Below are 10,644 nucleotides of genomic sequence, written 5' to 3'. Positions count from 1 at the left end.
ACCAGTTAAGAGACTTTAATTTTAATTTTTATATAGGGCTACAGTATTTAATATTCTGAACTGTACGAACACATTTGTTCACTCTAATCTGTTGAATCAGATCACTGTGATGTTACCCACCAGGGGTATATGCAAGGGGGGAAGGTTACTGGATTTGAAACCACCTCCTTGAGCTTGAAAAAAATGACATTTAAAATTGAGTATGTTTTTCATCCATAATCGTTTTCCCTTCTGTAATTTTTCACTGTCAGAGTAACAAAATATACATCGACATAGTCCTCCTACACATCTTCAATATAATCCTTGTGCTTGGTGCTGTGGGACTTTCAAATTATAATACTATCTTTATTATAGAGACACCTACCATCTGTGACAAAATGAAACTGATACAATATGAAATTTAACTTGTTTGTTAAAAATTGGATGACTGTGAAAAAATTACATTTCAAAGACTTTTAAGGACATCATGAATATGTTCCATTAGAACATGATATACGGTAATATTAATAAATATACCTTAACATAATAATAATAATAATAATAATAATAATAATAATAATACACTAAATTTAAAGTACCACTAATGTAAATTGTAAACAATCTTAATAATGACCCCCCCTTGACAAAATTCTGCATACGCCACTGTTATCCACCAACAAAGACTACGAAGTCTGCCATAGCATTGTTGCAGATACAAAGCATCAAGTTTAAAATTCGAATATATGTAACCCAGTTATCTAATATCAATGGAATTGATATGCAATGGTATTTGGCAAGACAAGTCTGAGAATTCCCATGCCATTACCTGACATTCGCCTTATAATTAAGTAAAACCTCAGAATTATTACCTTGCTTGCAGTAAGTAGTCACAGATCCTAAAGTAAAATGTATATTTTCGAAACATAACAGCAACATACCCCCACCCCTACAATCGACAAATACACATCGCAGAATTCAATATCACCAGTAGTTCAAGAGACACTGATGAAGACGTAACATCATGTCGAAACGGGCTGTCTGTCGAAGGTATATACCTTTTTTAAAATTTCAACACTTTTTAACGTGTGACTAAGTAATTTTATGTTTTTAACAAACAAAGTGTTATGCAAATCAAGCTGTCAGGTATAACTCTCTGTAAAGTTGATTTGAATAATTTTGAGGGAAAAATTGTTCCGGGCTGGGTATCGAACCCGGGACCTTTGGTTAAACGTACCAATGCTCTACCAACTGAGCTACCCGGGAACTCTACCCGACACCAATCCAACTTTTCCCTCTATATCCACAGACCTCAAAGTGGGCTGACAACCGTCAAGGAACCAACATTGAGTGCACACTAACTCTGTGTGACTTAAATTGTGGTTTTCTGTTAACGAACAGTGGTGTGCATTATGCAAATCAAGCTGTCAAGTGTTAATGTGAACTTTAATCAATGATGTATATTTTCGGTTGTATTAGAACGGGAACATTTCATTTTCGTTGGGGGGAAATATGGTGTTGGCAAGGTGACATGTATATTGTGTTTCTTGTATAGGCAGCAGGTGTACAAATGGGAAAGTGAAAAATCAATGCAAATAGGTCTACGCACCAATAAAAGATCAGTGCAAATACGCACCAATAATCACTTGCTGCTAAATTAATCAGTAAAAATTACTCGTTTTTTCCATTAAAGTTGCTGATGGAAACACTATCCTGCAAAGTGTATTTAATTTATGAATATTTCTTTAATGGATGAAAGGAATTGGCTGAAGGTGTCCAAGATGGAGTTCATTGTAACAGTGAAACATTATTTCCATGATTACAAGCACACAGAGTGTCACAAGTTTTCACTCACACAATCTTAATTTACATACTGATGGTGTTGAATAGCAACCCTATAGGTAAAAAAAAATGAGGAAAATAAGATTTCACTTGTTTTCCATTGAAGAAATTTTCCCGAATATTTACCTCATCTTAAGTCAAGGCAAACTTCATAAGAGAGGATTTAAATATCTGCTTATGACAGAAATTTTCATTTTCAAGATATTAAAATGTTTCTTCGCTCACCTACAAAATTGAATTTTTTGACACACAGAGTTGCTGTTCTCCACCATCAATACACTGTTTCATGGTTCTGTCAAATACAATCATCACTCCTAGTTAAAGATGAAGTATATGTCATAGAGTATTATGTTATGTGATTTGTATGTCATATAGTATTATGTTATGTGATTTATATGAAAATACAGACTTTGCTTATGTGTATGCATGTATAAGGACAAATGAAGTGTCCACTGCAAGAATGATGGATGTCATTTGGAATATATTTTGCAGGAGAAGCAATTGAAAGTTTGAAATGCTTAGCGCTCAAAGCTTAACTGTGATTTTCCGATCATTACTGGACAATGACTATCAGTGTTAATGCCATGTAACTCTCTATGTACATTCTATATGTCTTAAGCTACACATTGACAGTCTTGGTTCATTTTCGACAAGAAAGTGACATCCATCGTTCTTGCAGTGGAGTCTTCAAATATATTCCTCTGTTCAGTTCAAACAAATGTAAAGGTTCACAGTGTATGTATTTGCACATTTATGTTGATATTGCATAATTATGGATACTTTACACATGTCTAACATATTTCTGTATAAAATGTTATACGAACAATGTCAATTTTTACTACTACCACTACCATTGCTACTGCCATTACTGACTGATATGTAGTTCTGAATTGGACCCAGAGACCTGCACAATGGCCAAGCCCATGGCTGCTTCTGCACTGCGCCACACTGGGCTTCACAGTCTCGGACGGAACAAGCTCATGATGTTATCGAACTGGCCAGGCAGACTGCTTGCATAGCAGTTTTGTTCGGTCGGTTGGTATCAAGGCATCGAGTCCAAGTCTTCCTTCTATCAGTTACTTATTAATTGTGTTTGCACGGGCTTGTGCTTACGTGTGTGGTTCGAACAACGATCAGCTACTGTTTCAAATGTTTTTGTTTTAGTTTTTGATTTCTGTTTTTCAAGATGAGTCCAAATAATGGTGAATCACAAAGAAAATACAGTCACTGTGATTAATGTTTTCCGGGCTGAGATGCCGTGGTCTACCGGTACACTGGTAGAATGTTATAGTCCCGTCGCTCTAATTTCCGGCAGCCAATCACGTTGCAGGTAGGCTACATTTAAACATATGCGTCTTGTGATTCGCTGATGAAGATGTTAAGCATTTCCTAAGGCTGGATAAATACTTAATATAATCGCCCGCCATTTTGGCGCTTTCGTTGGCGTTCGCAGAAAGCACACAAAGACGTTATTTGCCGCTCAATTATTTGCTGAATTACACTGCTTTTGATTTATTATCATAGGAGCTACAACATGATAATGTTTAATGGTGTGGCAAACAGATCCCTCGTCTGGTAGCTCGGCAACGAAAGAACAAAAATGGCGAACGATACTACCTACATAGACTTTATAGAGTCCTTCCTAAGACGTAAGTAAAGAGGAGGGGTCACGCCGGGAATAACAGCGTCGCGACTATAGATCATGGCATCTCAGCCCGGAAAACCATCATAACGGACACCAGCCGTGGAAGCACACATTCTAAAATACAGACTCTCTAGAGTAAAAGTAGTGAAGGATAAAATCACTGCTAGAGAGTTTAAAACAACAGAGTCGGATGGAAGTTTAAAAAGTACCATTGGGAAAGTTTTTAAATATGTGTTCGACAACAGTGAAAATAATTTAATTTTGTATATTGTCCGGTATGCGGGGAACTGTATGCTCATGCCACACGCAAAGTGAAAGATCAAACAATGTGCGCAAGCGGAAAAGCAGTAGAATGCAACCAACTGGTGGGTTGAGGTCAGTACAGTGCTGAGCAGTGTGGTGGACTTTGAAGCCCAGTGTGTTGGGCTAGGAAGTGGCTGCATCCATCAAGCGGTGTTGAACTTGGGTGGGCTGGGCTGTTGACGCGTGTGGAATGGCAGTGCTGAGCTGTGGGCTACTGTGTATTACTCTGAGTGGAACAAGCTGTTCTGGAGAAAGCAGTAGCAGTAGTAACAGTAATAGTAGTAGCTGTAGTAGTACTGGTATTAGCAGCAGCAGCAGCAGCAGTAGTAGTAGTAGTGAAAGTGGTAGTGGCAGTAATAGTAGTAAAAGAGGTAATGCTAGTGGTAGTGGTGGTGGTAGTATTTTATTTCATCTGCAAAGGTTATTGTTCTGTCAACATTCGGCATGAGCAAAAAATGGCAGACAAATTTTGCTGTAAACCCACACTTTTACTTCCCATGCTAAGTAGGCCAAATCATCCTCTTTGCTGGCTATAAACCAGCAAACTTCAGATCCAGCATTCAGCATGGAAACGAGACAACCTTGAGTTAAAGAACAATAGCCATTCTCAGTGAGATAAGATCTGGATTGTAGAGATATCCAGACATACTATTAGATGATATACTGAAATTTACAACAGTCTATTGTCAACACTTTGACTTATCTTGAGGCCTTTGCGACTGACTCATAGTGGATGACAGAGTACCAGTCTTGAATCTGTTTTTCAAGACTCCTGGGATTTCAGCATCCAGAGAATTTATACTCCTCATCTCAATCGCCCTTATGTACAATAGCGTGCAAATTAATCTGAACACAACATATTTTTACATTTTCTGTCATTGTTGGCTTCACAGCTGCTCATATCGCTTTAATTGACATCTGTAGTACGTGTAATTCCATTGTTGAAGGTCTGTCATTATTTTTTTATAATATGTGACATTTTGCCTGTCGTTTTGTACTTATAAGCATTTCAGTTGTGTTGAAGACTCAATACTGCAATCCTGTGTACATTCTGTCGTCTTCACAAATGGATACAACTCCAGGAAAACGGTCTAAAATTATAACATTAGCAGAGCATTCTTCTATGACACAGAGGCAAATTGCTGCAGAATGTCACATCGGTTTGGCTATTGTTAATTCGTTCATAAAACGATACAGGGAGACTGGATCCATCACACCCCAGAAAAAAGGAAACTGTGGCCGGAAAAGGAAGACTTCACCTGCAGATGATCGTTTGTCAGGAAAAGTAAATTAAATCCTAGACTAACTGCTGTCGACTTAACCTGCGAGTTAATGGCTACCACTGGGGCGAATATTCACGTCACAACAGTGCGGCATAGGCTTTTAGAAGCTGGACGAAGGGCTCATAAGCCTAGTAAGAAGCAACTGCTAACCCCTGTTATGTGCAAAAAACGCTTAATGTGGGCAAAATTACATCAACACTGGACAGTGAATGACTGGAAGAATGTACTTTTTTCCGATGAGTCTCATTTCAAGGTCCACGGCCACCGTGTTTCTTACGTATGGAAAGGATCCGAAAAAGTAGCCTAACAGCAGCTCATCTCCAACAAGCACCCAAATACCCCCCTAAAGTAATGTTTTGGGGTTGTTTTACACATGAAGGGCCTGGAGAATTAATACCTATCAAGGGAATGATGAATTCTGACAAATATATTCACTTATTGGAAACCAGAATCATACCCCAGCTGCAAAAATCATTTCTGGATGGCAGAGGTGTGTTCCAACAAGACCTGGCACCATGCCATACGTCTCGAAAAATACAGAATTCTTCAACAACAAGAATATTCAGGTACTCCCCTGGCCAGGCAACTCACCCGACATCAACCCCATTGAGAACTTGTGGTCAATTTGCAAAGGAAGAATGCAAAAAATGGATTGTTCTACAAAGGAGAAGATGATTTCTGCCCTCATTGGTGTATGGTTTCACGATGAAGAAATGAAGAATATTTGTGGGAAACTAGTGGAATCCATGCCAAATCATCTCAGAGCTGTTATTAGGAACAAGGGAGGCCACATAGATTACTGAGGTATGTCTTAGATCCTTTTTTTATCCCGTTTGAGTGTTTTTGCATAAGTAATTACATTGTTCGGATTAATTTGCACGCTACTGTAGTCTGACAATCTTATTTTTAGGATTCCATATGCATTCTTGAGCAGGGATTGCTTCTTTGCTTCTTTCCTGTGCACTTTTCTGAGTATAGTACCAAAGCAGGGCTTAAAATTTCTGCTGGGTTTTCTTCTTGTTTCAGCACTTCCAAAGACCTATATGTGCAATCAGATGTCACACTAATTTTCTTACCATTGAGTAAAGTGTAAGTGATGTAGACTTTCTAAGCCAATGAGCGTCAGCCTGACTTTGTCTTTCTATTCTAATGACAGTCTATTTTGCTTTTTTAGCATTTTTCTACTTTTATTATAAGCAGTTTTTACTCGATTATTTAACAATGCTGTATTAATTACTGCGTTATTTAGCATTGATGAAATTGGTGATAGTGAGATGGTATTTGGAGAGATAAGGCCGAAGATTCACCACAGATTATCCGACATTTGCCTGGGAAAATCTCAGAAAAAAACAAACCAGGTAATTAACCCAAGTGGGAATCGAATCCACACCCGAGCATAAGTCTGGATCAGCAGACAACTGAGCCATGCCAGTGGAATTGTAAGCAATATTAATGTGTGCATCAAATATTAAAATCCACTATTATAGTAATTATATGCTATTACATAATAAGTTGATAAGTGTATATAAAATGTACCAGTACTTCAGAATTCAATCCCACATTGACAAATGCAACACTTGTTTGCCAGCCGTATGTCAAGAGTGCAACCGAGCATTGCATCATACAAAGAACTGCGGGACAATCTAAATTTTGTCTTAATGAGTAGATGTCTTGTTTTTTTGATCATGTGGGAAAATTATTGGTGGAAAAAACCAATTGACTTGGGTGACTTTTGAGTAGTTGTGTTACATGGTGAGAAGTTTAAAATACCGGAAATATATCACTGTCTCGACCATGCACAAATAAGTTTCATTCATCTGAACATATACAGAGTAATTCAGGACCTCTGCGTCAAAATTTGAGTGATGATAGATCTCGCAAGAAAGACCAATTTTTGTCAGACAACCCATTTTCTCCAACACATTCAGGAACCACACTGGACTCATGACACTGTCGTAACATTGATAGCAGTGGCGGCTCCTGCGTATTTCTTAAGAGGAGGAAGGAAGTTAACAGCAAGAAATGATACCTTCTTGAATAAAACATGCTACAAATTAGCCTACATGCATACATTTAAGACCAGGTAGTGTTGGGGTTGGCCTTCCCTTCTGTATAGCAATAATCTGTTCTTGTAAACTGAGTTTCCTAAATTTTACAAAATATATTATGTTTTCACTTCCATTCATTATTGAATAATTGCACAAATTAACAATTACAAGGAAATTCACAACCTCGCAGCATTTCTCGCGCACACTACAGCATCACACGTGTTGGAAGAGACCAGATACTTACACATAATCGGAACCGTTTTACGGAAATGGGAAATAATCTGAGGAAAGCGAGAACACTGCACACAACCACGTGGTCTGTGTTGCCACATGTACATTTTACAAGATCAGTATCACATGCTTTTGAAGAATGTCAGGTCTTGTGGCTGTTACCCTGTCTAGTAGACAATGAATGGAAGTGAATTTCAGGGGCCAAAAGACCTGCAATACTAACGTAGAACAAACTACTTCCTCTTTGTTTTATATAAACCCAACTTTAACTTTCAAATATCCTTGAAAGATTCAAACCATGAATAGTAGCCTATATAAAGTGCAATGAATAATATTTATTTATAATTTTAAAAAAAAGTTTATATGGTATCTTTCATAGCTTTGCGTTAAAACTGTTTTTATTGTCTCCTCCTAGATGTGTTATAGTCTGGTTGAATGCAAAATCATTAGATGGCAGCGATAGCGAGCTTACTGTATGACTAGTCGGTTTCTATTTCCCGCCCATGCGCTGATTCAGAGGAGGATCTCCTCCCTATCTGTTCATTTACTTGCTTTAAAAATCTGCTTCTTTCTCTGGCCACTAGTGCGCTGTTGTCTGTGTGTGTTAACTGCAGTAAAGGAGGAATGGATTGAATTTCCTCTACACAAACAATCACGCATCTTTCTCACAGTTTTCTAGAAGCACATGAGAGCACGTCATTTAAAACTCGATCAACCGAGGTTTTCTTATAGCTGAGAACTTAAAAATTATCGAATCTTCCTCGAATTTCAAGGCACATATTTTATTTGGTATTTACTTTCAAAAGAAAAAAAAAATTGAGGAGGACGTTCCTCCCTTCCCTCCCCCGAGGAACCGCCACTGATTGATAGTCACACACTCTCCAACATGTGGGGTCTCTGGTGAAGTTGATCAAAGGCAACGTGTATTCACACAATCAGTTCCTCTCTGGTGTTAACTGGGATGGTGTACAACACACTCTTCACATGTCCCCAAAGAAAATATATGTCCCAGCATGTGATCAACAGTTTTCGTCCAGATGTTTACACAAACCTGCTGCTGGTGAACCCTAATGAAAACAGCATGTTGATTTTCATCTTCACAGGTGTGGCAGTTCACAATGCTCAAACACCAATCTCGCATGAAGCAAGTCTTCTTGGTATACATGACACGGGCAATAAATGAAGGTTCAGCGATATTTTGTCCCTGATACCAATGTACAGGTTGAACCAGCCAGGGCTACACTCCTAACTGCACTCACAGCGGCTGATTCATACATAACGATTCTACCATATGCGGAGGATTTGTTTCACGCTTTTGCAGTTTGTATTGTACTTACCGAATTCACAATTCATATTCGAAATGACGTCCTTGTCATATCTGGCAGGTTGCACATCTCCTAAAACATGTCCAGCAACTCGCCGCAGTTCGTTCTCTGAAATAGCTCGAATTTATGTCATGTTGCAGTTGTTTGTGAAAACGGTGCCGACTTTCACTGTCCCAGTAATGACTGTTTTGAGTGTTCACATAACCACTGAGGTGGAACCATGCTTCGTCACTATAAAAAATTAAGGTGGGGTCAAGTAGTCCATCATACACTGACGTTGGAACCACATGCAAAACATAAGTCTACTCTGATAATTGGGTTTCATTAAACTCTGAACTATACGAATTTTGTAAGGTTTTAATTTTAATTACTTCGTACCTCTTATCACTGAACACTATGACACCCCTACCTGCTGAACTACATGGCGGTATGATGTCGTAGGAGTTCTCTCTAGTTGGTGGCCAATTTCATCTAACATCTCCTCAGTGAGAACACGCTTCACACATGTTTCTTATCCAATACTGATCCAGTTGTACGAAATTTCTTCACTAACTTGTATATCATTGCTTTAGAAGACTCTGGCGAATCAGGGAATGACTGTTGGAAGTTTGTTACAATTGTTCTCCAAGATTCGTTTTTCACAAAGTTGTCGTAAATAAACACTTGTTGTTCAAGGCTATATTTCATAATGGACACACTACTACACTCTAAATGTACAGTATACAGCTGCACCCTCACTGTGTGAACGTGTTTACGTAACTAAACATGAAATGTAGGTGACAAGAGGTCTGATCACTGCGATGGCTAAGCAGTTACTATCCATATGACTTTCCTCTGATGCCGGTCTAGCCCTGGCTGATTCACTCTATACAAACTGAGTACATACTGCAAAGTTTGCCAGATTCAGTCCCTACACTTTCTTGTGAGCTTACAAGGAAAGGACACGCTCTGTATATCACCGAATGGAATAAGATTGTGTGAGATAAAGTACAAGACATATTATTTAAAGTCATACCTGGTATGGGTGGCTAATGGCCCCTCGTTTTGAAAATATTGGCTATTGTTTGTGATATACTTCCGTTAGGTGCTTAATAGGGAAGCATTAAACTGTGTAACAGCGTAGCCCATATGGTTGGATGCTGAGTTGTTATCCAGGCAACCTGAATTCGAATCTTAGCTGGTCCTATATTTTTTTTCTTTTAATAATGTTTAATATTGTGATCACTGTTATCTATTTACATACCTATATCATATTTCTCAATGTATTGAATGCTTCATCATGTTTTAAACAAATTACTAATTAACTAACATTGTATTGTAAAGGATAAACAATGAAATACTGCTCACGTAGGAAGGTAAGATGTGTCACTGGTGTCTGTTTTATTTCTGTAGCAGCTATTCCATTTCATTTTGTACCCTATTCATTATGATGTCATAAAAACACACAAAACATACATATTTCCTGCACCATGCACAGCAAATGAACGAAAGTTGTCCACAGTCACACACATTTTTCCGCACTTCTGCTGCGAAACAGATATCCTTCACATTCACAAACACTTCTCGTTTGTTTATCAATTTTGATGCATACCACGCATATTTCAACATGGCTTTGAATATAGGACCTGACAACTGAAAGTGAATTAAAATAATAATAATAATAATAATAATAATAATAATAATAATAATAATAATAATAATAATATCAAGCTTTAAAAAATGAGAAGGCATTAGGATTCGAACTCGGGTTGCCTGGATGACAACTCAGCATCCAACCACATGAGCTACTCCGTTACACAGTTTAATGCTTCCCTATTAGGCACCTAATGGAAGTATGTCACAAACAATAGCCAATATTTCCAAAACGAGGGGTCATTGGCCACCCATACCAGGTATGACTTTAAACAGTGTGGCCCGGTTTCTTCAACCTTTGTTAAATTATAACAGTGTGTTATTCCATTTTATCTGTAAACTTAACAGTTGAAGCATTT

This window comes from Periplaneta americana, chromosome 10 (genome assembly GCF_040183065.1).
Source record: "Periplaneta americana isolate PAMFEO1 chromosome 10, P.americana_PAMFEO1_priV1, whole genome shotgun sequence".
Taxonomy (NCBI): Eukaryota; Metazoa; Arthropoda; class Insecta; order Blattodea; family Blattidae; genus Periplaneta; species Periplaneta americana.
Note: the sequence above shows the minus strand (reverse complement) of the source record.